The following is a 27,171-nucleotide window of genomic DNA, read 5'->3' on the forward strand; positions in this document are numbered from 1 at the left end:
GCACCAGAGGCCTGGGCTGATAACCCGGGGCAATCCCCAGCACTCCTGGGTGGTGGGTACTGGGCTGATTGTGTAAAATGTGTGTAATAAAAGAAGTGAAAATATTGCCTTTAACAGTATAACTGCAGATCCCAGCAAGCCTCTCCTGCATGCTGGTACTTGGATAACCACAACCATAAAGACAGTAAAGCATCCTGAGACCATTCATGTGTGGGGTTGCGTCTCAGCCAAGGGAGTGTGATCACTCACAATTTTGTCATCCTTCAAGAGCAACTTCTCCCAAACATCCAAGAACAGTTTGGTGATGAACAATGCCTTTTCAAGCATAATGGAACACCTTGCCATAAGGCAAAAGTGATAACTAAGTGGCTCGGGGAATAAAACATCTAAATTTTGGGTCCATGGCCAGGAAACTTCTCAGACATTAATCCCATTGAGAACTTGTGGTCAGTCCTTAAGAGGCATGCGTTCAACCCTTCTCATTACCAGGGTTGAAATCCCGGGTCTCTTTACCCAGCTTATTTCAAACTGGCCCTTTCTCACTGCACAGTAACCCAGGTTGCTATGTGTTTGAGTGCAATAACCTGGGCTATTGCTTGTAGTCTGGAAGGGGTATTAGTGATCCCTGAGGAATGAGTTTGGGAAACACTGGTATACTGTATGCGCTAGTGCTTATATATTTTTTCTGAAATTAATTGAATCACAGTCCACATAAGCAGAAGTTTTCTTTATTGAGTTCTGCTTATAGTTATTAATAAAATAAACAAGTCACATTTACTATTTATCCTAATTTGAACATTAATTATACAAAATTAATTATACAAAGTTTGCATAAGAATAAAAGTGAACAAATTTAACAATCCTTTCTTTCATAAAAGAGATGACAATCTATGCTATCCTGCAATATCTCCCATTGAGACTTGCAAATTGCTCTCATTCATGCATTATTCCTTCAAATTCAGGGCTTTTCATTGATATGGGATTGATATTATTCTTACTTTATCTTCATCAGCAGTTTAACTAAATTCTACATAACCACCTCTGATTATGTATTATAACTTCCAAATAAAAAATAAAGAGATTTTAGATTGAAAAAGAGTGATGATTTTCTATATATTAAAACATAAAAAGTGAAAAGAACAAATCTGTAATTCTTAATTCAATATTATTTTAGGCTGCAGACAGTAGAATTTATTAAATCCAAAAGAATTAAAGCGATATTGAAACAATGACAAAAACATTTGACAGTTCATAACACAATAATATATTTCATAGACATTAAATGTGAAATTCATATAATATGTGAATCAAGACTTAATCCTTTCCAAATCCTTTGTGTGCTCATTCGTGTCACAGTTTCGCAGAGAAGTGAAACCATCAAATACTGAGGAGACTTGCTTAGAAGTAATAATGGATTTATTAAGGGTAACAACACAGGATACTTAGTAATGAGATCCTTGGTAAAAATGGAGATATGCTGACAAAGGTTTGTATATGCAGGAATGGTACAGCAGGAATATAGCAGGAAATTATGAATTGCAGGATCTTAATAAATTGAGCTAAATTCAATACAATAAAATTCAAGAAAGTAAATGTACATGAAGACAAAAGAGATTGGAGTACTTGAATTGAAAGAACTCACAAGGATATGTGCAAAATCTATGGCAGATATGATCAGAAGTGAAGTATCTTGGAAGCAGGAAACCAGTACTTGACCGCCTTAGCACATGGAAGACAAAGAACATTTGATGAATCCACACTATGCTGAATTCAAAGCCTGGTATTTAATGGTAGTAAATAACTGCCAAGCTGGAACAGATGGGATAGTCTCAATTAGTATTAACTCCAAAGGTGCTGAAAAACCACTGGCAAAGGTGTAACTAAAAGAGCTAATATCTTTGCATTATTTCTTCTTGTGACTTGGCTTTACAAAATAAATAATTCCTGACAACACCTCCCTTTTACAGGTGGATCCAAGATGCCAAATGAAGTGGGCTTCTCCAGAAAGATATCCTGGGCAAAAATATAGTAGGACCATCAATAAAACACTGTCAATCATCAACACAATTTTGATCAGGATCGAAATTAATATGGAATTTGCTCCATAACAGGCAGCATTGTAACAAGGAGCATTGTTTTTAGGTTGTTTAGAGGAAGGGTAACTGGTATTAAGAGCTGAAGTATCGACCAACAAGGTAGCGATTCTCTTTGAAACAAATGACTTATGCTGGGTACACACTAGACAATTTTTTTTATATGATTTGTAATTTTCCAAATCGGATCAGAATTACAAATCATTCAAATTGTCCAGTATGTACGGTCTATGCAGGCTCCCGCGGGGTTATCCACCGCATCCTCAGATCTGCCATACATGTTGCTCAGTCTGAGGATCTGACTGATGACCTCATGCATTTGGATGTGTCAGGGGAATAACATATTGTGCGGTTGTTCACCAGATCATGTGGTGTGTATGGACAGCATGATATGTCATTCATCGCATCTGCCTTTGGCCGCGCACACAGATCGTCTAGAGTGTACCTAGCTTTAGTCTTAGGTGTAGGAGTTGATAAGAATCTAGAGCACATGTAAACATCACTGGAGAGGTTCCACAAACATTCAGAGGTGATGTACCAAACCTTTCAGTAACTGCATCAAATAATGAAATTATATCAGGAAGGATGAGATCTGTATTCAATAATGGGACATGCAAACTCCAATGTCTCCCCTCTAAAAGACAGCAGCAAATAGTTCAACTTATGAGCAGAGGTTGCAGGAATTTCTGGTGCAGAGCTGAAATAAAGAGCACATAGCTTTAATAGAGAATCAAATTGCTGGGGATTTCTTAAAAAATAAAGAGGTATACAGTCTGAGGAATCACACAAAGAAGTCTCTGAAATCTTTGGTGGATACAAGACCCTCAATGGCAGACTTGGACACATGACCCTCAGAAGCAGAATTGGATATGGGACTTTCATGAGCAGGCAATGATGCTGGACCAGAGCACGATTTAAGGCTCATGGAGCCCTAGGCAAGATACCAGTTTTGGTGGCCCCCTCCCTCAATCCATAGCACTACATTTTTATTCCTGATTCATGCCTATTTTACAGCACCATGAAGGTCCACCACAGCCTTGAAACATTGACTATGTATGTATAATACACTTGCTTTTTCCTAGCTTTTGCAAAGCTTTTCCGAGATAAGCCCCGCTGATTGCCCCCTCTATAGCTTTTACTGCCAGTCCATTAAATATCACACTGCCCTCTGACAGCAATCACTCAGCACACTGTCCTCCATCCCAACTCACTCATGTCTCCCATAGCACACACACTAAGGGCCATATTCAATTTGAGGCGAAAAGTGAGAGGTCGGACTTTTCGCCATCATTGCCGTTTTTTCTGGGATAAAGTATCGGGCGCGTGCCCACTTTATCTCCGTATTCAATGAGGGTCCGGCGATGGTCTGACATGGGGGATCACTATGGGTACCCCCGATTTGGCCTGCTGGAGGTAGTCGGGGTTTTTTAATAGCCGCGGCAGGTGCAAAAATGCGCCTGTGAAGAAGTGATGAAGAATAGCAATAGGAAGTAGTTTTTTCTGTCAAAAAAAGCTATCAAATTTGAGGTACATGAAAATGGGTGCAAGCATATTTTTAAGTCCCTAAAGTGATTTTTGAAAATTCTTTAAAAATGCACCTGCCGCTACTACCCGAATTCCTTGAAATGAGAGTACATTTTTTGGGGTGTCCTGAGGATTTTTTTTTACATTTTTTTGACACAGATTACTTTTAGAAGACACTCCCAGGGCTGCAGACTTTTTTTTTTAAGCCTGCACCCTAAACCCCAATTCTGCACTTTTTTCGCCATATATTACATTGTGAAAACGTATCCCTGTTTTCTAACAAAGACTTTACGCACCTCGAAAAGTCTTTGTAATTGAATATGGGGATAGGTGAAACAGGCGAAAATGACATCATCAGCGATAAATTATTGCCGATAACCCGTTTTTGCAGCCTAATTAATACGGCCCTAAGCCAGTTACTGCCCACCTCACAGCACCACATACTGTCCCTTGACTGCCTGTCTCACAGCACAACACACCTCTCCCCTCAAAGTACCGTTCTCCCCTTTCAGCACATCACCTCTTTCCTCATAGCAAAAACACCTCTCAGTGCCCGTTTTCCCTCACAGCACATAACTCTCTCAGCATAGTCCCCCCCCCCACAGCACAGACCCCCTACATCACCCCTCTCCACTCACAGCACAGGCACTCAGCTCTCACAGCACAAAACCCCCACCAGTCACAGCACAGAACTCCCACCACTCAAAGCACAGAACCTACACCCCTCACAGCACAGACTCTTCTCCCCATAGACACACTACCCTCATACCATAGACCCCCCCTCACAGCACAAACCTTCCACTGCACAGCACAGATCGCTCTGCCCTCTTGGTAACAGTCCTTCCCTCTTAGCACAGGCACTCCATCCTCTCACAGCATAGACCCCATTTCCCTCTTGGCATAGACCCCCCTCCCTCTGCTCATTCAGCACAGACCACTCCCACCATATAACCCTCTGAGCCCAGACCCATCTCCCCAAACCACCTAGACTGCACTTCCCTAGCAGCATAGACCCCATTTCCCTGTTAGCATAGACCCCATTTCCCTCTTAGCACAGACCACCCCTCCCTCTGCTCATTCAGCACAGACCACTCACACCATAGAACCCTCTCAGCCCAGACCCATCTCCCCAAACCACGCGTGAGAAAAGCTGCCGAGCCGCGACCAATCACGTGAGAGTAGAGCCAGCGGGGCTCCTCTCATTGAGCCAAGCGGTGAGGGAGGGGGCATGGCAAGGTGGGGCCTGGGAGAGATGGCAGACCAAAAGCAGCGCCATGCTTGGGGCTGGTGGTGATGCCCCCTAGCTGCACCCACTAAGTGGTGCTACTGCCGCCTCAACTGCACGTGAGGCGCGGCGAGGTCGGGGTGTCCCTGGCTGGTGCCCCCTGGGCCAGGCCCATCACATATGAGGGGAGAGCGGAGGATGCCACACACCCAGCCATTCCCCCGGCATGGCCGCTCACGTGGGTGTCACTGGTAGCTGTACACAGTATCATTATTTGTCAGAAATTATTATTAGAGATCTACCCTCCCCTCCCACAACACAGCACCTTTCTCGCATACTCAGTAGTGCCATTAAAGTAAACATACCTTCTGGGGACATACGTTTTCAGCCTGTCCTTCATGGTTTTGCCAATAATTGTAAGTATAATTGGGACGTGACATGATGATGTCACGTCGCCCTCATGGATCCATCCAAGCCTCCTGACACAAACACTGCTTGGTGGTAGGGCCCCCAGCTGGCCCTGGTCTGTGAATCCGCCTCCTCCCCCTATTGGTAGGTGCAGGGCCTTGGACGTGTGTGTCCTCTCCTTGTCCAGGCAGCAGTTAGTCCCAGTAGCACCTTTATACACAGGGCCGGATTTCGGGAGGGGGGGAGACTACGGGCCCCTTGGGACCCGCTGGGCACTAGGCGAACGCCTAGGATGCCTAGCAGTAAATCCGGCCCTGTGCTGGACACTCAGGAGCAGGCTCAAAAGTGCAACTCAAGGATGCAGACTTAAAGGTGTCTGACAAATGGGCTCTTGCCCTGACACTTGGAACAGGGGCTAAAGCTGGGTACATGCAATAGGAGACCTATGCTGGACAGAGGTCTCAAATGGCCTTGATTGTACCCAAAACTTGACAGAGCCCCATATTGGGCACAGGACTTGATAGAAGACACATACTGAGCACATGACTTGACAGAGGACCTGTTTTAGATCTGCAAATATTGCCTATAGTTACACAGTTTGAACGATTGTTAGCCATTGTGCATGCATGAAAGCCACATGGCGCATGCGATGCTATTGTTTTGCCATTATGCACACGGAGAATTCACTTGCAAAGAAGGTGAAAGGAAGTCAGCATTTTAACAGAGGTAATGGGGGGTGGTTACAAACCTACAGGTGTGCCTGCAGCAGCTTACACTTACTCAGAAGGCTGATGGCTGCATGATCTACATTCAATGTTTTTGATGTTTCCAGTTTGGTGCTTGAGAGGCAGATGTAAAATGCTTTCAGTGGGCATCTCTAAGCACTGGACTGCGGGTGAATCATATAGCATATTTTTGCAATTGCAATCTGTGAACTATCACACTGCGATGGCATTTGCGTGCACTTCTGAATCAGGCCTAGAAAATAGACAAAACTTAACAGGAGGTCCACATTGGGCTCAAGACTTGACAGAAGACCAGGTATTGGGCATACAAACATATAGTAGCATCCTGGATTTAGTAGATTTGGCAGAGACTGAAATCAGACACTGGAGTTTCTAACACTAAAGGCTGTAAAAGAAAGAATAAAATTTTCCTATATAAAGGCATTTGTGTAAAGTGAATTTAAGCTAATAAAATGACCTTGCAATGTTTATAAGTAATGTCGAAGCTGGATAATTGGCTGAGACAAGATCAGTTTAAAATTGAATCGCGGCAACGCCATCTTGCGACTTGCCACAAGACGCCATCTTGGAAATGAAATCGCAAGATGCCATTTTGCGAATGGCCACCCCAGCGCCATTTTAGATAAACTCACAATTAAGTACATATGGCGAGATTACTATTAGCACCATGCGATTGCATCTTTCATCATTTCTCATATACACAGTAATACACACAATTGCGCTGTTAACTAGTCGCATATTAGCGAATGCATAAGATCCTATATGAAAACACCGTTTAGCAGCTAAATGCGCACGCATCTGTCCCCAGTTAACTAGCATCTTTATATCAAACCCCGCATACTCACACATTACATATTCACATACAAGGTTTCATAAGCTCTAAGGTATAAGATTTAAACTTGTTCATTAAGTATAAATGCTATGAAATAAAGATTGTTTGGTATCTAAGGTTATATACATGATAAGTAAGCCGTGTTTGGTTTTGTACTGATGCGTACTCTTTCCACAGTATTCCGGTATTATCGGTGGGGAGTTCGCATCATGCATTCTCAACTTATGGACCGCAGAGACTTAAAGCAACAAAATGTATATGATATGAATAACTGTTAGGATGTTGCATGTGGCGGGAATCTAGGGACCCTCAGTTGTTGGAGGCTCGGTTGTGTCTATTTGAATCAGCCTGTTAAATGCTCTGTAACAGATGTATCCCCCTTGGGAACCAATAGCATCAGCAACAAACTTCTCTATTGTGTTGTCTATTCCTGGGGGGTATAAATATGTGTGCTCCAACACTGGGTCTTTAGTCTTCGTGCTGAATACTGATAGACGAGGGGTTTCTTGCTGATGCCTAATATCTGGTCCGGAAGCACTGCGTATGTATACTGTACTTGGGTCTGTATAATTCCTTTGCGCCAAATTGTGTCTGGATCAATAGCGTGTAACTGACTGTACTTTTACTTGAATAATACTTGTGCTTTGGAACCACAGATTCCAGATCTTAAGTCTTTATTTACAGTATGACTGCGTACGCAAATTAGCGTCATCTTTAGAAGGTATACGCAGGATATTAGAAGGTATAGGAAGGAGTGTATAGAGGTTCTGATCCGGTATCGTTAGTAATAAAATACCTAAAGGCAATACGAGATATCAACATCCATCTGTCTCAATGTCTGATATCCTGGAGAGGGGCCAAACCAAGTTGTCACGGATACTATTCTATTCACAATAAAGTAACGATTCCTCAAATTAAAGAAGATTTTGATCTAGGACATTTGCATATATGCAATAGAAATTAAGGGATGTCACTTTTAAACCTAAAAAGCCTAGATTGCAGATACCGATTAAGAGTTGGCACTATTTACTCATGAATATTGTAATGAGCTATGATATATATGAAGATAACTCAGAGCTTTCAAATTGAAACTACAAACATGCGGTGCTCAAGGCTGGCTGATATAGATATTGCTGAGTTGTAACTTCCTACTGAAATAAATATATAAAGAAGAGCTCTGCAGAAAAAAAAGAAAATGCAGGTGCACAATCTAAGTACTAAGAATTCTGATAGTATTCTTAGTACTTAGTACATTTTTATTGTAAGTACTTAGTACTTACAATAAAAATGGAGTATAAATTAGGTTCTTAGCACCTGATTCAGACCTGCTCGATAGCAAGCGGCCGCTCGTTGCAGATGAAATTTCGCATGCGTGTAGTTCGCAGTGCGTGTGTGTAAACTAGTACGAGCGATCAGAATGTGCTTGCTCGCCCTGCAAAGACAGCCCAGTGGAATGAGTGACAGGAGAGGCCATTTGTGGGTGGTAACAGGGGCAGGCCAGTAGTAATGGGGGAGTGGAGTTGCAGACGCAGGTGTGCCAGAGTGTTTTCACGCCATTTCTTGGGCATGCATAATTAACAGGCAGCATCATAGTACACTTCACCTGGTTGAATAATACACTGAAGTGCTCGCAGTGCTTGCGGTAGGGTTGAGTCAACCGCAAGCGCTGCTGTCAGATCCGATGGGACCCGATGTACCGATGGTTGTATATACTTCTTGCATATGATGTACGCTAGTGGGTGGCTAAAGATAGGCTGGTGGGCATCTTTAAACACAAAGTGATCACTCGCCAAGACATAGTGGGAGTGCTTATGCCTTGCTGTGCAAGTGGCTGCCTTGATGTCACTTAGCTGAATTTCCATAGGCTGGGAGCGATTTGCCCCATCTAGCGAGCGGGTCTGAATCAGGTCCTATGTGTACAGTGAGTATATTTACCTCACAATAGAGGCTCTGGAATCCCAACACAGGTGTAATGCTCCTTAAACCATTTTACCCGTGCAAGGGTTAGAACTGTAAATATGCCAGTAAGCAAGGAAGGTCTAGGTGTATGAAACATTAATGTGTGACAAAAGGGAGCCAAGCAGTGACGATTTTAGTGAAGCAAGTCAATGGAAAAATAGACGTCCGAGCTCTTTCTTGGCTTACACTGCCTAAACCATTAAATATATATCACAATGATGGACTTTATTTTATACCAAGTAGAGATTGATACATATTATCTAGTTTCTGCAGAAAAATTTATGTAAGCTCTGTTTACTGATACAAATCCCTTTTTTACCGTTCCTATTTCATTTACTGTATGTGAAAAATGATTCTTTAATTTTAAAAGAGTCCAATTCCCGGCAAGAGTCTGTTTTGACATGACAATAAATAAAGCACAGGGACAGACACTTAACGTGGACAACTTTACGTGGCCCTTTTGCGTGTCACATCAAAACTAAATCTGTTTGTGTTAACATCAGGAGGAAAAACAACTAATGTCATCTACAAGACAATCTTTTAAGACCTCGGTTAAAAAAGACTATCACCGTAAATTCAAAATTGCTCCCGTGCTATGCTGGGGCGGGGCGCAAGTTAAAAATATGTCTGAATGCAGGGCCGAAACTAGGATATCTGTCACCCGGTGCAAGGCAGTAATTTTGCGCCCCCTCCTTTCCTGTACCTGGATTTTGTCCTTGCTCCTCCGTAAGGCAGTGCACTAGTCAGACATCCCTGGTATAGTGACTTACATTATTCCACACACCATAATGCCCATTACACATTATGCCACACACTGTAATGCCTATTACCAAAGTGTCACTTAAATATTTGCCTGACACCATTTTATGCCCCACAGTAAGGCTTCTAATTACTTTAAAATTACCTGCTCGTTGTCAGGGGTTTTATGCTCACTACCAGGGTTTCCATGCTCGTTGTTGGGGGCTTCATGCTCGTTGACATGGGGTTTCATGCTCGTTGCCAGGGGGTTTCATGCTTGTTGCAAGGGGGGTTTCAAGCTTGTTACCATGGGGTTTCATGCTCATTGTCAAGGGGTTTCATGATCGTTACCAGGGGGTTTCATGCTCGTTGCCAGGGGTTTCATGCTCATTGCAAGGAGATTTCATGCTCATTGTCAAGGGGTTTCATGATCGTTACCAGGGGGTTTCATGCTCGTTGCCATGGGGATTCATGCTCGTTGTCAAGGGGTTTCATGATCATTGCCATAGGGTTTCATGCTCATTGCCAGTGGTTTCATGCTCGTTGCCAGGAGGTTTCATGCTCATTGCCAGGGGGTTTCATGCTCGTTGCCAGGGGGTTTCATGCTCATTGACAGGTGATTTCATGCTCATTGCCAGTGGTTTCATGCTCCTTGCCATGGGGTTATTTGCTCTTTGCCAGGGGGTTTCATGCTCATTGCAATGGGGTTTATGCTTGTTGCCAGGGGGTTTCATGCTCATTGCCATGGGGTTTATGCTCATTGCCAGGGGATTGCCATGGAGTTTATGCTCGTTGCCAGGGGGTTTCACGGGAGAAGATGCAACTTTCTGCATCTTATCCCGGCAGCGCCAGTGTTCCCGGCACTTCCGGGAATGCTATGTGCATTGCGCTAGCCTAACAGACACTAGAGCTCCAGTAGGACCTCAAGTATCTGTCTTCTCCTCGGCGGCGGCCATTTTTGGATGTCCATTTTCAGCAGAGCCCATGCGGACGGCTATAAGCAACACCCAAGTCACCGCACTCTACAAGACTGCGCGGGGTGTGCAGGGGCTGAGTCAGCCCTTTTTCACTCCCTGCATTCCGGCACCCAGTGCACCTCTAGCCCCCCCCTAGTTGCGGCCCTGCTGAATGTAGTTGTGGGAAACAAACTGTGGATCATACATTTTCAGTAGATATATTATGTTATGTGATATGTTTTATGTGGATATTAGATTTTACTAAATTTGTATGAACACATCAGTATTTTAATTGTACATTTATATGGGCTTACGTCAGCACAGCAATAAATATGTCTTTATGCTATTCTTGTGAGATCGACATTCCCTCTTTTTTAGTTGCTGCTGCAAACATTACCTTTTTAAATATATATCACCAGTAGCCCTCTTCGCTCTTAGTATTTTGTTTCTTGTGCTACTTTATAAAATATAAATGTAAGCACAATGAAATCAATTTTTATTAAAAAACAGATTTAAACACTACATTTACATTAAACACTCTGTAAATGTGAAGTTTACATAATGCACAGTAAATAAAGCTCAATATTTTAAAGTATTTGAGATTATTTCAATTTAATTTTACTTTTCCATGTACTTTTTGGTACGTCAATCCTTGTTTGAGTTCACTTAAGCTAGAGAAAGTAATCCTTGTATTTTCAATTCCTTTCCATGTGTCACTTTCACAGTTTCATAAGAAGAGATTTTCTACAGGAACTCCTAAAGTAAATCACTTCCATAGCATGCAGCTCAGATAGTTTTTTCTTTTGATAAATTGATGGACCATTTGATATCTGGTTTAGAAATATTCTTCATAACTTGTCAACACTCTATTTCATGTACTTTTGAAAATGTGGTTCTAATTGAAAATATGCACACATATGTTTTTTTTACTGTAAAGTTACATAAAATGAAATAACTTGCCAAAAAAGCATATTTAGGAGGAAATTCAATTAGCCCTTATAAATTATCAGGGGAGAAAAAAGGAGGTAGCGTTAAGTTATTCAATTAAGCTACATTTTCCTCCCGATTCCTGTGTTAATGCACATTAAATGAACTGATTAACGTGCGGTAACTGAGGTTATCGGGAGTTAACCCCTGAAAGCCTTGATAAATTCACAGATTCAGGCATTAGGTGGCTGTTATCTCCCGATAATAGCACACTTATTGGGGATTTCTTTTCGGGTCTCATGAGACCCGAAAATAAATCCCAGTTAAAAGGGGATAATTTGAATAGCCCCGGGGAATCAATTAGCACACGGTAATATATCATGGCTAATTGAATACCTCCTTTAGCCTTTTATATGTAAAAAATATCCTTGACAAGTTTTCTACTGACAGCTAAATGATGGTAACTTCAGTTTGTTTTATTTGGTATTTATTCTTGTAAATTGTTCACTTTTATAATATAAAAAGATAATGGTACAAATGAACTGAGTCTGACGCATATTGTAATCTTACATTATTTGAATAGCAAAGTTTCTGTGAAATCAATGCAGACAATAACAATATTTAAGGCAAAATTATGCATATAAGAAAAATAATAAAGAAATATTTTTTTTTTACTGTATTCAATTTTAATATTGGACTTCAAGAATAGGGGTAACCGAGTAATATAACTCCTAGCATATAAAATTGCCTGCCCCCAGCACAAAAACTGGATTTAGTTTTCATGGTTGAGCAGCCAAATCACCCTGGCCAAGGCCAAACATCAGATGAAGTGGTGTAAAGACCACCATCAATAGAGTATTGAGGAGTGGAAATACATTCTTTAGAACAGGGCTATTCAAATGCAACCCTTCAGCTGTTGTGGAAGTAGACATCCCAGCATGTCCTGTCACAGTTTTAGCATGCCCTAATAGCACAACTGTAGAGGGCATGCCAAGATGTGTAGTTCCTCTAAAGCTGGGGTGCCGCATGTTAATTACCCTTGCTCTTGTGTGATTGATCATGGTTCACCATCTGGTAGGAGTCTGCATTGGATGGATGCAAAGAGAACATGTGTGTGCTATATAAATAACTGGTAATAATAAATAAAGAGAAGAGAAATGTTTAAAACACTGGCAAAACCTCAGTCACAGAATATTCAATAATGCTCCTACCAGCTAAACCCCTGTCGCAAAATATACAATAGTGCTCCCATCTCCCATTATGCAGGGCTTCACGATGAGGGACTATCTTTGGCAGAACAGCATAGCATATGACTGTATGTAAGGATACCAGATTGGAAAGCCTGGGCTTCATTCTCTGGTGGAGTAATGCTGTGTACAACATTTGGTGGTCTCTATACAGTGTATGATTCTCTCAGACCAGTAATGCAATGCAATGGAAACAAAAAAATCCAAAAAATATTGGAGGAATTAAAGGGAACACCATCTGTATATACGGATATTATGGCATATTGCGATTTTCTGTATCCGCACCAGAATTTTATATTTAAACATAGAATTCCTGCTTAACTTAGTGCACCATTCATGACCAACTGTATAATTCACCATTATAACTTATTTATAAAAACTTGGGTACTCTGAGGGCATCCAGACTCTAGCTATTATCACCATGGCTACAGCAAACAACTTATATACATAGTGTGACGTTGAGCTATACCAAGGGCTGTAGAGAGCCGGCCCAAGGCCGGGGGGCCATAGCCTAATTGCAGGAGACTACCACACCCCATTGGGCCACACCCCATTTTAAATAAAAAGAAAAAAAATCAATTGCGCGCTGGGGAGAGGAGCACTGTGAGCCCTGTGCAAATCCTAGGGGGGGTGCGATCAATCCCTCCCACAGGCAGCGGAGAGGACACAACTGCCTGGGCCAAGGTAATTAGTACCCACTCTACCCCCCCTCCCACCTTGGCAATCCTGGCTATCCAGTACAACATCCCAAAAATACAGGTTTTTGATAAAGGAGAGGAATGTCCATGCCAGTATAATGGATACCTTCCAACTTAGGAAAGTATCCCACTCCTCATCAATAACTTATCAGGGTTAAGTAATTGGAGGAAATTTGCATACAGGATAGCGATAATCACTCTTTTACAATTGGATAACAGATAAAATTACAGCAAAGCATCTACATTTTGTTTTACTGTATATGGGCACATCATAATTACGACAGTAGTGATGGTAGATAGGTATAAAGAAGATAACAACAGTTGCAATTATTCCCAAATGAGATTCTGTGACACTAAATAATGTTCTAGCTAAAGATATGAATCATAGCAATGACAAGCACTTAAGAGATTGAGGGGTCTATTTACTAAGCAGTGTTAGGAGACAAAGTGAAAAGTGATAAGGTGCCAGCCAATCAGCTCCCAACTGCCATCTCACAGGCAGTTTGATATATGACAGTTGGGAACTGATTGGCTGGCACCTTATCGCTTTTCACTCTGTCTCCTAACACTGCTTAGTAAATAGACCCCAGAGGGGTCTATTTACTAAGCATTGTTAGGAGACAAAGTGATAAGTGTTAATAAAGTGATAAGGTGCCAGCCAATGAGCTCCCAATTGTCATCTCACAGGCTGTGTTTGAAAAATGACAGTTGGGAGCTGATTGGCTGGCACCTTATCACTTTTCACTCTGTCTCCTAACACTGCTTAGTAAATAGACCTCTGAGACTAATGCCCCTTTCAGACATACTGAGATTGCCTGGATTTTGGCATGCCTCAGCCAAAATTCCCAGGTCTCATGTCTGTGTGAAAGGTACCTACCCGGGAACACATTCCCGGGTAGCCGCCCCTGCAATCGACCAGGGTTTTTCCTGGGACTTAAGTCCCGGGAAATTACCCTGCTTCTGTCTGAATGGTGCTACCCGGGATTTACTACTCCCGGGCAGCACCAAGCAGCTTTGACATGTAGCTGACAGCGCAGAGCGTCCTATCGGACGCTCAGCGCTGCTGCTTTAAGCTGACAGCGCAGAGCGTCCTATAGGATGCTCAGCGCTGCAGCTTTCAGGTGATAGCGTAGAGCGTCCTATAGGATGCTCAGCGCTGCTGCTTTGAGCTGACAGCGCAGAGCGTTCTGTAGGACGCTCAGCGCTGCTGCTTTGTTTGAGCTGACAGCGCAGAGCATCCTATAGGACGCTCAGCGCTGCTGCTCACCACCCCCAGCACCGGCCGGCTGTGCCACAGCGGGCCGCCCGCACTCCCGCTGGACCAACAGGGAATTAAAATAAATGTTAAAAAATTATAATTAAAAAAAAAAAACTGCATTACGATTGGCCGGCTTTTGGCTGGGAGGAGCAGACGGCAGAGAAGAGGCAGGTAAGCTGAAAAAACCCTGCTCTTGTCTGAAAGGGGTCTACCTGGGAATTTCCCAGGTAGACACTGTAGTGTGAAAGGGGGGTCTCGACCAAATACCTGGGAATTTGCACAGGAGAAATTCCCGGGTCTGGGCAGGAAATTTCCCGGGTTGTATGTCTGAAAGGAGTATAAGAGGCCAACCCAACAGGAGACTGTGCAGAATGATTGCTCATTCACAGCCAGCATTTAGGTATACAGTAGTTGAAGTTCAAAAATGACAAATACTGTACCTATCATTTTACATAAATTATTATAAGATTAATATATATAGCATATAATATAATGATATTCTGTGCAGTGCTTTTTTTTGCAGCTACATGCTGATATAGGGAAAGGGAGGGTAGTGTTTTTCAATCAGCACTGGAGTGTTAATTACAGTAGAAGAAAGTAATAATATTATAACCAACCAAAGTATTCGGTATATTAGATGCAAATATCCTTACATTTTATATCTGATTGGCAGTGCACCATGAGTACAGATTCCGGGCGAGATGCAGGAAGGGGAGAAATGCGGTCAAACCCTGAAAATGCGGGTTTGACCACATTTCTCATATGCACTAAGCCCCAGAGTGCAATGCACTCCGGGACTTAGTTGCGGTGGGTAACGCCATCTTCCTGATGGCATTACACATAGAAGCCTATGGGCTTCTTTCCGCAGAGTGCTGATAGAGGATCCCTCCCAGCATCCCCCACGGCATGCGCAGAAGGACTCCGGAGGGGCTTCTGGGTCATAGACCCGGAAGTCCCTCCATCGCAAAGGGCCGCTCTTACTGACAGAGTGGTCCTTTGTGGGATCTTCATGCACACCGGCGTTACCATGAGTCCGATGTGTTATGCATCCCGCCCACTGTATGCTAGAGACAAGAAAGTTAGACGAAAAGTATGGCCCCACAAGAAAGGTTCTCCCTTTGGTGCATTCTTAAATATACTTTTATTGAATTATAAAAACCTAAAGTTTAATCTATTATAATACTTCAAAAAAATTGTTCAAGACAATACAAACCTAGAGTCGCACAGAAGCAGGGGCGTATCTATAATGGGTGCAGGGTGTGCGGGGAACATGGGCCCCTGGACCCTGCACCGCACACCCTGCACCCATAATATTACTTACCTCTCTGCAGTACCACGTCGGCGCGGGGGTCCGGCACTGTAAAACGACTGGAAAATGGCCGTGACGGCCATTTTCCTGTTGTTTGCGCATGCGCAGTACAGGGCAAATGGCTGCCGTGGCCATTTTCCTGGTGACCTGTGCATAGATTATAGACTCTGGGCACACTCTAGTGCCCAGAGTCTATAACTCCGGCGCTGGCCGCACACAGCTCAGTGCGCAGCAGGCCACCGGGCGGAGAGGAGGGGGCCCGTGTCGGAGACTGCACACGGGCCCCCTCCTCTCTAGAAATGCCCCTGCATAGAAGTAGTATACTCATCCACAACATGCATATTCTAAAACTGACATGAACATAATCCATAGATAAGTAGCATCCCTTAGTATATAATGATTGCAGGTAAGTCATGCATATAGATTTAAATGTATTGCAACTTGGAATAACTCAGTTTCAATTTTCTATAAGCTACATATGATACCTAGCCATATGGGTATGCAGCCAGGAAGCCAATGGTCGAAATGCCGACCACCAGCTTCCCGACTGTCACATCCCAGAAATCCTGACGCCTATCATTAGCCCTATGCTGCGATAACGATGCCCAGCATACGGTACGAAGGTAAGCCGGGCGACAGCTGAGGGGGGAGTGTTAGGTTAGGGTCTCCTGGGGGCGACTTAGGGTTAGGCACCCCCTCGGGAGGGTTAGGCTAGGGGAAGGGGTTAGGGTTAGGCACCCCTGGGGGGAGGTTAGGTTCAGGCATCCCTGGGAGGGTTAAGTTTAGGGTGCGGGGAAGGGGGTTAGATTTAGGCACCCCTGGGGGGAGGATAGGGATATGCACCCCTAAGGAAGGGTTAGGCACCTCTATGGGAGGGTTAGGCACCGCTATGGGAGGGTTAGGCACCCCTATGGGAGGGTTAGGCACCCCTAAGGGAGGGTTAGGGTTGGGGGGGAGGTTAGCGATAGATTAGATACTTACCCTGTCAGGATCTGGTCCTTTCTAGCTTCCAGCATCGGTATTACATCCATCGGGCTGACGTGCGATGGGATATAATACCGATTCCACCATATGTATATGGTAACTGAAACTATATTTGAGACTAATCATGTTGTGGAGGAGTACATATTTAGTATCTGTATCTATAAGTGGTTGGGACCTTTAAAGAATTATATTTATATAATTGCCTTATTTTACATTGGAGGTGCTATAGGCATACTGTAATGTACTGTAATGTACTTTTGACTGCAGCCAATACATCCACACAGGACACAGGTGGACCTTATCTCTAGACAAGCCAATTGTGTGGCTCTGAGAGATAATTTATTATTGTCTTAACTTTAACATGCGAAGAACAAATAAAGTGGATAAAGTAATACATATTTCACCTGCTGTTTATAGAATAGAATATCCTGGTACATGAGAATTGAATGAGAAGAAGAATGATAAGACCATCCATATATCAATAGGATATTTTATTTGGAATTAGAGCTGGATATTAGTAGGAATTATCCTTTAATTTTATCTTTTCACTACTTCTGTGGGCCTATAGGTTATATATTTGTATCGTCTTGAACCATTAATAATAGATTCAAAGTTAAGTTTTAATAATTCATTAAAAGTATATTTAAGAGTGCATAAAAATAAGAACCTTTCTTGTGGGGTCATACTTTTGATTCAACTTTCTTGTCTATAGCATGCTGATGTAGTGTACCAACACTTTTTCTGGTGGGAGGAATCAGCAAATTAAGATGGAATAGAGGGAGTGATTCAGCAAGGATTGCAGTTGCAAAACTGCACGCAGGCATCTTTGCAATTACTCCAGTGCTATTATGCGAATACAGCAGGAGGTGTATGACACCCCCTGCTGCATTTTCAATCCCACACTGCGACGAAGGTTGCAGGGTGGGAACACCATTGCGACCATCGGAGGTCGATGGTCGCATTGGTGGAATGTTCCGGGCCGCCAGCCAGCTGAGTAAGCCTCAGCTTGCTCAGGCTAGCTGACTTGCAAGCTCAGGACACTGCATCAGTCGACGCAGTCCCTGGGCTTGCCACTTCTGGAAAACAAGGTGGACACGTTTCTAGGAACGCCGGCTGCCCCACCCCTGCACAGACCCTTCTATGCCTTAGAGGCATAGAAGGGTCTGTGTGCGATTATGCAGGACCTATTCTGCACACTCGCAGAATGGGTCCTGTGCACACGCAGATTCCCGATAATCAGGAATCTGCTATCAGCAGTGCACTTGCTTGCACTGCTGAATGAGGCCCAGGGTCTTTTGTTGCCTGAGATCAGAGTAGCATGGGTTACAGGACTGCTGGGCTGCAGAAATTTTCATTATGTTTAATCATTGGAGAAGAGCGGAGCATCATGGAGAAGAAGCCATGTGACTGGTTCATCTCAGTCTCATTCAGTGCTCAGACCATCAGTTGCCATGGTCACAGTAGGGTTGCCTACCTTCCCGATTTGGCCAGAATCCTCCCAATAATTGGCTGTAGCTCCTGACCCCCCCGAACCCACCTCCCTCCCCACAATTAACTGTTAGAACCCCTGATTCACGCTGAATTGCATCATTTATGCCCTGCCCCCTGCTTCACGATGCCTGTATTATCGGCATTGTGTAGCGATCGCTTGACCCCACCCTGGGAACACCTACAAACATCACTCACCCACCTGGGCACACCCTCTTTTGCTGGTCACGCCCCCTGCCCTGCCATCCTGGCTGCTCCCTCACGTAAGGAGCAGCCAGAAAGTCAGCAACTATGGGTCACAGCCACCTCCATGATGGAAATTGGAGTAGCAGCAGAGTATAGGGAATGGAGTGTGTTAGAGCTGCAGAGGGTAAGAGTAAGTTAGATATTGTAGAGAAGCAGGAGAGTGGGTTACCTGAAATCAAAATGGGGGTACATACGGTGAGTGGAAATTGTGAGCAGAAGCAGGAGTTGAAGAAATGGATTGTGTTAGTGGTGCAGGTGGTTGAGTAAGGGTATTGGAAACAAAGAGAGGGTTACCTGGGATGATCAAGTAAAAAAACATGGTGCCCCCATGGGTTAGCATAACTAAACTGCTTCAGAACATCAGTAAACTTGTTCAGGACATTAAGCAAACTAATTTAATACTTAAACTGCTAATTCTTACTAATGTAACACTTTTTAACACTTAAACTGCTTCTTACTAATGTAATGCTCTAGCAAACTGTTACTTGATAATGTAACGCTTTCTGTATATTTTCTGTATCTTTTAATTGCTTCCTAATTTACCACTTTTCAGTGTCCTCACTGTCCGGAGTATATAGAAGACATGTCTGCAGAGGACCCAAACCACAGACATGCTCCTATGGTAATGCTAACACTGATATGTTTGTAGCATAATTACATTATGTAATGTTTGCAGGCCTAAATGTGACAATGCTAATGTAATTAATGTTATGGGACATTACAGCGGCCTGCTGACCCATGAGGATGTGTGTAATGTTGTGGGTTTTTTCCGGTTTTCTACTCTCCAGACTCCTTCTCGCCCATTTGAGTGCACCGCCTTTTTGCAGGATTCTTTTTCCTTGGTGCAGCAGCTGAGGAAAACAATTTTTGAAACTAAAATTATTTTATATCTCTAACATTAATTTGTCCCTGAAGAGGTTAATGAAGGATCATTTTACACTGTTTTAGGTTATTACAGTTCAAAGAGGGACATTTGTTTATTTACTCACCAGGACGCCTGGGGGCTAGTGGATGGTCTGTGTCCTCAATGTGCACTCTCAGACAGGATGACTTGCTGGAGCTCCTGTTCATATGAGGTGTAATGTATAAGATCTCGTCTTCCTCCACCTGTCTTGCATCCCTCTCACATTTCATCTGCCTTTTTCGCCTTCAGCACCTGCTTGACATTGTTGAACCATTTCTTTATGTTCTTTATATCATGGCAGCAAGTGCTGACCACATTGATGGCATCCGTGACACATGGCCTTGTTGTCCGGTGTGCATGTTCGCCCAGGAACCACGGAAACACACCCACCATTGCATAACCAAGTGTGCAGTTTTCATCACAGGAAAAGTGCACATTTCTCCAAGTATGCATCTTCCCAGGAGTTGGAATGACTGAAGCAGAACATTTGTACTGTCTGACCTTGCAAGCAGTCTATGCATTGAGGTTTAACCTAGTACGGAAGAACCTAAGCCTGCATAGACTCTGGGGTACCTCAAGAAGCTGCTGTGGTTCTGCCAATTCTGCCTCCTGGGTCTTTTCAGTCAGGTGGTGATGTGCATACCGCAGAAAAGTGGACACCATAGCATAACTTTAAATAGCCATGATTCCTACAGCCACAGTGCACCACATGTTTGTGTCCTCTTTTATAGGCATCACAATTATGTTTCAACCAATAGAATGGAATTTAGAAGTTAAAATCACTTGTCTACTATTAGTCTATTATTTGGGTGATTTGTCTGTCTTTTCTTAATCTTTTTTGTTTGCTTATCAAACTTATTGTTAGTAAATCCGTGGATCCTATAGTTGTCTATATAAAAGTATCGATGTTTGGTTGATATTCGGTTTTGGTCAGGAATCGGTTCTATAGTCGATTTTACAGTCGGTTTTGCCTTTAGTAAATCTCCGATTTCCAAAAACAGATGAATATCGATTACAAATAGAACAAAAACACAAAATCTACCAAAATTAACCTGTAGTAAATATACCCCATAAACTGCTACTTCTTACTAATGTAATGCTTTAGTAAACTGTTACTTACTGTTTAACACTTTTCTTTATCTTCTTATCCTTCCTAATATAACACTTTTCAGTATCCTCACTGTCCCGAGGAAAGAGGAGACATTTCTGCAGAGGACCCAGATTGCAGACATGTCCCCATGGTAATGCTAACAGCTGGTGGTACCGTCACCTTCTGCACAGTCCCCGTCACAGCTAGAGGAGTGATTGTCTGTGATCTCTCCTCCAGTGGTGGCAGGGACAGTGAGAGAGGTGGGCTTGCCACCGGCTGTAATCATAGAGGCATGTCTGCAGTTCAGGTCCTCTGCATACATGTCTCCTCTCCACTGAAAAGTGTTAAGTTAGGAAGGAATGAGAAGACACAGAAAATAATGATATTATTAAGAAGTAACAGTTTAAGCATTAAAGTAGTTTACTTAATGCTCTGAACAAGTCTACTGATGTTCTGAAGCAGTTTAGCTATGCTAACCCAAGGGCCCCCATGTTCTGAACTTGAACCAGTTAGGGGCACATGGAGACTGTGACAGACAAAGGAAACAGATAAGAGAAAAGAGAAGGGACACATTGAAGATATAAGTAAAGAGGTAAACAACCACAAAGGAACACAGTAAATAAAAATTGTCAGGATGCGGCCTGGAATCGGCCGATACTCACCCCTACAGCGTCGTCTTCATGTTCCGAGGCATGTGGATGGCAGGCATAAGAGCGGTTATGTCTGAGTATTCTCCCCGGGGTCTGCTAGAATACTCATGTGCGCGTCTTGGTTCCATTAGCGTGGACATGGGTGCTGCCATGTTGATTCGAGTCATCTGACTAGTATCCTCCACTGGTAGCCTGCTGTCGGTCAGCTGCTTCATTTGGCCAATGACCAGCTACCTAAGGGTATTTAAGCTTAGTCTTTGGAACAGGAAGTTGCCTGTGCAACTTCGCTTCTCTAGTGTTCATTTGCTGAGACTGCATCCTAGGCTCAACGCTATTCCCTAGTGTTCTCTATCAAGTTGCAACCCCTGTGATTCTCATCACTATACAGCATCTGGTTCACTCGAAGCTGTCATCCATCGCTATACAGCGTCTGGTTCACACAAAGCTGTCATCCATCGCTATACAGCATCTGGTTCACTCAAACTGAACCTACAACTGAGAACAAACCATACCCGGCCCTGACAAAAATGAATTAACACAGGAGACAAAGGGAATAGATGGGAAGATATTTGGTGGATAACTTTAAATGTAGTGTAGGAAAGCATATAGGGTGAATCATCCAATGAATGAACAGTTTAGGAAATTCTCATATTAAGGGGATGGCGTATATAGAAGATACACCATATAAATTCTGTTTTGAGACACATGCCATAATTATTACTATGTATACATTTTTGGTTTAAAGATTGAAGGATTAGTTAGAATTTTACAACCAAAAAACAGAACAGATAGAGAAATTACCAGTGAATGAACGCACAATGCTAGCAAATGAACAGACAAGTCCAAGAAATGAATAATATGTCTTACACTAATAAAACATAGCAAATAGATATTATTTAAGATTGTATGCAGTAAAATTTAGAATTACTGTATTAAACCAGAAATGTTCATTCACATGGGCCAACATGGGTGAAAACATTATAAAAAAAGTTGAAAGATACAGAAAAGCAAAGCTGAAAGATAATGGGGACCAAAACTGTCCCCAACATTATCCTGATCATCCCATTCACTCCTATTATAATCTCCCACTGCATGCACCTTTTAAGTTATGCTTTCAGTTATAAATTGCATTCTATACATTATAGAAAATGCAAAGCATATATTAACGGTGTTTCAGTGCTTCAAACAGTCTGCTGCCTTTCCCTACATCCCCACCCACTCACCCTTCCCTGTGTGCTGCAGACAGGAGACGCATGGGCCTTATAATGAAACAACAACCTTAACAGCAGTAATGAGAATTCGTGATGACTGCTGAGATCCAGCAAAGCTGTAATCTTGCCAAAGTAGCCTTTGTGTTTCTAAATACAGGCAGTACGGTACATTGTCAACTTTGACAGAGACATTGACAGCCTGCCTTGACAACAACATACACTGAGGGTCAATGGAATCCAGGGAATTAACATTTTGCATTTATTTTTTACTCATGAAATTCCAGTTTTGTGTGCAATAAGCCTGTAAGCATGATGTTTAGTCTCATTTTATTATATTATTTTAGCATTAAAGTTCTCATTTACATTTTAGGCAAACAAGAGAGCAGGAGGCATGCTCTACACCAGGCATAAAAAGACGAGGACATAAACAAGAATGCACATGGGGATTTGCTACTGAAATGGATAACTTTTGGAAGTATTACAGATAATAATATTTGACTGGCTTTGTGCAAAGGGTTATCAGAAGCGAAAAAGAGAATTCAAAGTAAATCTCTTCACTAGCCCAAAGGTGTTATCGCTGTTTCATCACCACCAATTCTAAAGTAAGCTATCCAGTTCTGATTTTGGTGCACAGTTTATATTAATATCAATCATCTCTGTAAATTGAATATATTTTTAAAATATTAATTAGCTAAAGTTAACATTATTATATGTTTTATTTAGATACCTTAAGTGCTTTCAGCCGACAAAAAAGTATATTTGTATTGTAGAATAAATCCTCTTTCTGCTTTGTGTTTAAAAAACAAACATGTACAGTAGTTGGTGTATTCAAGATTAAAAGACATTATAAGAGGGGTCTTTTATGGGCATTCAATATGGGTTAATATCGCACTTTTTAACATTTTTGCGTTAATATCACTTGTTTTAGTTTTACACCGTATTCAATTTCAAAGACTTAACGCAGTTTTGAAAAGTCTTTGATAAAAAACGTAATAACTTTTCACCATTGAATAGGTGTCGAAAAAAAGTGCAGAATTGGGGTTTAGGGGTGCAGGCTTAAAAAAAATAGCCTGCACCCCTGAGATTGACATTTAAAAAAGAACTGTGTCAAAAAAAGTTTAAAAAAAAAATAGGAAACCCCAAAAAATTAATTAAAAAATTGGGTTGCAAAAAAAAAAAAAAGGGAAAAAATTGTTAAACAATAGGGAAATAGGTTCAGGGCTATTCTGCAAGTATGCGGCAGATGTTTTCTAGAATAGAATTATAGCGGCAGGTGCACAAATGCAGAATTTTTAAAAACTGACTTTAGGGACACCAAAATATGCTAGTGCCCATTTTCAGGTACCCCAAATTTGATAGGACCACTTAAAAAAATGAAAAAAATAACCTAAGTGCTCTTCTGCATCACTTCTTCAATGTCGGAAAAAAAACACCTGCTGCGGCTATTTAAATCCCCGACTTTCAATTAAAGGCTAAAACGGGGGTACCCATAGTGATCCCCCTTGTTTTTACAACTTTAGGGGGTCTTACAATAATTTTAAGAAAATATTCGTAACTTTACGCAAATCCAACTGCGGAGTTTCCTGTTTTAGTTAATTTTATTTTGAATACGGGGATAAGCGGGAGCGCGCACCATACCTTTACGCAGAAAAAACTCCGATATGAAATGTTAACTTCGCTAGGGAAGTTAACCTTTCATATTGAATACCCCTCTTTGTGTGAAGTGAACCTACTATTCTGTAGAGAAAGAACTTGGCTGAAATTAATATCTCTAACCAAGGCACTACATTAATTCATAGCTAAATCTAATTGTATGAAATCAAATATGTTATCTTTTATTTTGCAACCATGCTAATTTATTCAAACATAGTAATTATTTATCTTTTTAAGGTAGTGCATACAATCTATTACATGTTCATGTACTGTAAGTCTCACGAAAATTCCACCAATGGAGGCCTAAACATCAGTTACTCGGTGTAACCCTGGACAATGGGTTTCAATAAGTTCACTGATTATATTATTGTTTGCAGAGAATGTTGTCAGTGTCTAGTAATAGAGGTACCAGTTTGGAGAATTTTTTTTGTCAGTCCTTACAATATTCCAATGAGCGTTTTATGCATTTATCATGCTTACCTAACTCCTGTCAGGATTCTGATCACCCTGATGCCGCTGTCGGTCTTTTGACAGCCGGCATCCCGACTGCCAGTCTCCCATACCCAACCCATTGAGACGCATGGTCTCAGAAATGTACAGGAAATGCAGTGGGCATTCCTGGCCACTGACTGGAAGGTGACAATTCAGATGCACGTATATATTCACTGTCTTTTGGGCATGTTATGGGATTGTTGCAGGCGTGTTGCATTACTGGTTGCAAACGCAAACACCTAATCACTTGCATTATAGGCCACTCTGACATAGAATGTGCACCTAGCTTCTGGCAACCGATGGCTGCCTCTAAAGATGCACAAAGTGGGTGTCTCAGTTCTTGCACATTCAGACACACAGTTGAAGGAAGAGCTTATAGTAGCATTAGTAGTAAGTTACAGACGTTAAAGTGTCTATAGCACCAGCATGTGACTCATAATGAGAACCTAGTTGCGTATATAAATGGTACACTATTCTTTATGCCTTTATGATTGAAAATAGGCTACACCTGCAGGACCTGGTCCATATACCATCTTCATGCTTTGTCTTTCAACTTTTTTTTTTCTTTAATTTTTTCACTTTTTGGTAGCATATTGAAATATAATGCTTTTTATTTACAGATCAGAGCCGTAACTAGACTTTTTGGTGCCCTGCCCATAATATGTGTGCCAAAAAATGGGATGTGGCCTCATGGGGAAGGGTTAAGACAAATCTGATTTGCCCTGTACAATAATGAAGGGGTACCAATCACATTGTATCACTGTTATCCAGGTTTCACTGCCACATACAGTAATGGCTGCAGTGATAATACACAGTAATTATGCAGTATAACTCACCAGCTCGAGATGTAGGAAACCACTGGTGAAGCTGTAGCAGGATTTGTCCATCAGAACAGTCATGCACAAGCCTGGAGTTGACTGAAGTTATAGAAATAATGTTACTTGTAGTGTATTTGCAGCAAATATCAGCGGTGGAGAGATCCGTGTATGGTACACTCACTGGCAAAGCTACTCAAGGTGTGCTGGTAACACCTGGGTCGGGAATCGGTGGCTGTGTTCAGGGCTGCCATCTGAAATTGTGGGGCAGATAGCTCCATGTTTAAAGTGTCTGACTGCCATGAGAGTGGCTGGAATTAACTCTATAACATCGAACCTTTCATGTTTTTTAGATCACAAAATCCAACCTCTGGTTATCCAGACCAGGTCTTATATGAAAGACACCATATCAGTTATTAATAAATTAAAAGATTTTAATTGGAAAACAGGTATGCATTTAATCACAGCTGATGTTAAGTCTTTGTACACGATTATCAAACACCAGCTAGGTTTGGAATCTCTAGAATATCATTTAGACAAACATAGAACTAGAGATCAAGAAAAGGAATTTATCCTAAAGGGTGTAGAATTCATACTCAAAAACAACTTCTTTTGTTATGAAGAAAATTTCTACCTACAGCTATCTGGCACAGCTATGGGCACTAGGTTTGCACCAGGGTATGCTAACCTTTTCATGGCCCAATGGGAAGATCAACAAGTCTGGACAGGCCATAAATGGGGTGCCAACCTAGTGCTGTGGATAAGATACATAGATGATGTATTATTCATATGGGAGGGAGATGATACCTCATTGGAGGAATTCTGTATTCACCTGAACTCAAATCAAAGAATTATAGAGCTATCTTTCCAGAAGAGCCAGAAAGAAGTAAACTTTTTGGATTTGACTATATATATAGAGAATGAAGAGTTACTCACAAAAATGTTTACAAAACCTACAGATTGTAACTCGTATATCAATCAAGATAGTAATCATCACGTGAATTGGATAAATAGTGTGCCATATAGTCAATTCCAAAGATTAAGAAGAAATTGTTCTAAGTTGGAAGTGTACGATGAACAAGCACTCACTATGGAAAAACAGTTTCTTAGCAAAGGGTATGAAGAAAATATCGTTCTAACAGCGAAGGAACAAAATCGAAATATAGAAAGAGGAGATATATTGAAAAAGAAAGAAAAAATAATACCAAAAATAGAAAATGAGATATTATTTATAACTAAATATACCTCACAACACAGGCAATTAGAAAATATAATTAAGAAACATTGGAATATACTAAGGAAAGATCCCATTCTTAAAAATCATTTAAGAGGGAAACCCCGTATTGTATACAAAAAGGCACAAAATCGAAAGAATGTACTAGTAAAAAGTGCTTTACCTGTTGATAAGAGATTGACTCGGATCCACTCAAAGGGCTTCTTTAGATGTGGCGCATGTAATATGTGCAAAAATTGTAAAACAGAAAATAAAATAACGGAATACAAATCTAATGTAACTTCTAAGTGTTATTCTATAAAAGATTTTATTACATGTGGTAGTAAAAATGTTATATATCTTTTAGAATGTGAGTGCGGGTATCAATATGTGGGTAGAACGGGTAGAATGCTTAAGGAACGAACATCTGAGCATATAAGAAATATCAGAAAAGGCTATGAGAAACATAGCGTTTCCTTACATTTTAAAGAGGAACATACATGTG

The sequence above is a fragment of the Taudactylus pleione genome, unplaced genomic scaffold (assembly GCF_031769625.1).
Source record: "Taudactylus pleione unplaced genomic scaffold, aTauple2 ptg000244l, whole genome shotgun sequence".
Lineage (NCBI taxonomy): Eukaryota > Metazoa > Chordata > Amphibia > Anura > Myobatrachidae > Taudactylus > Taudactylus pleione.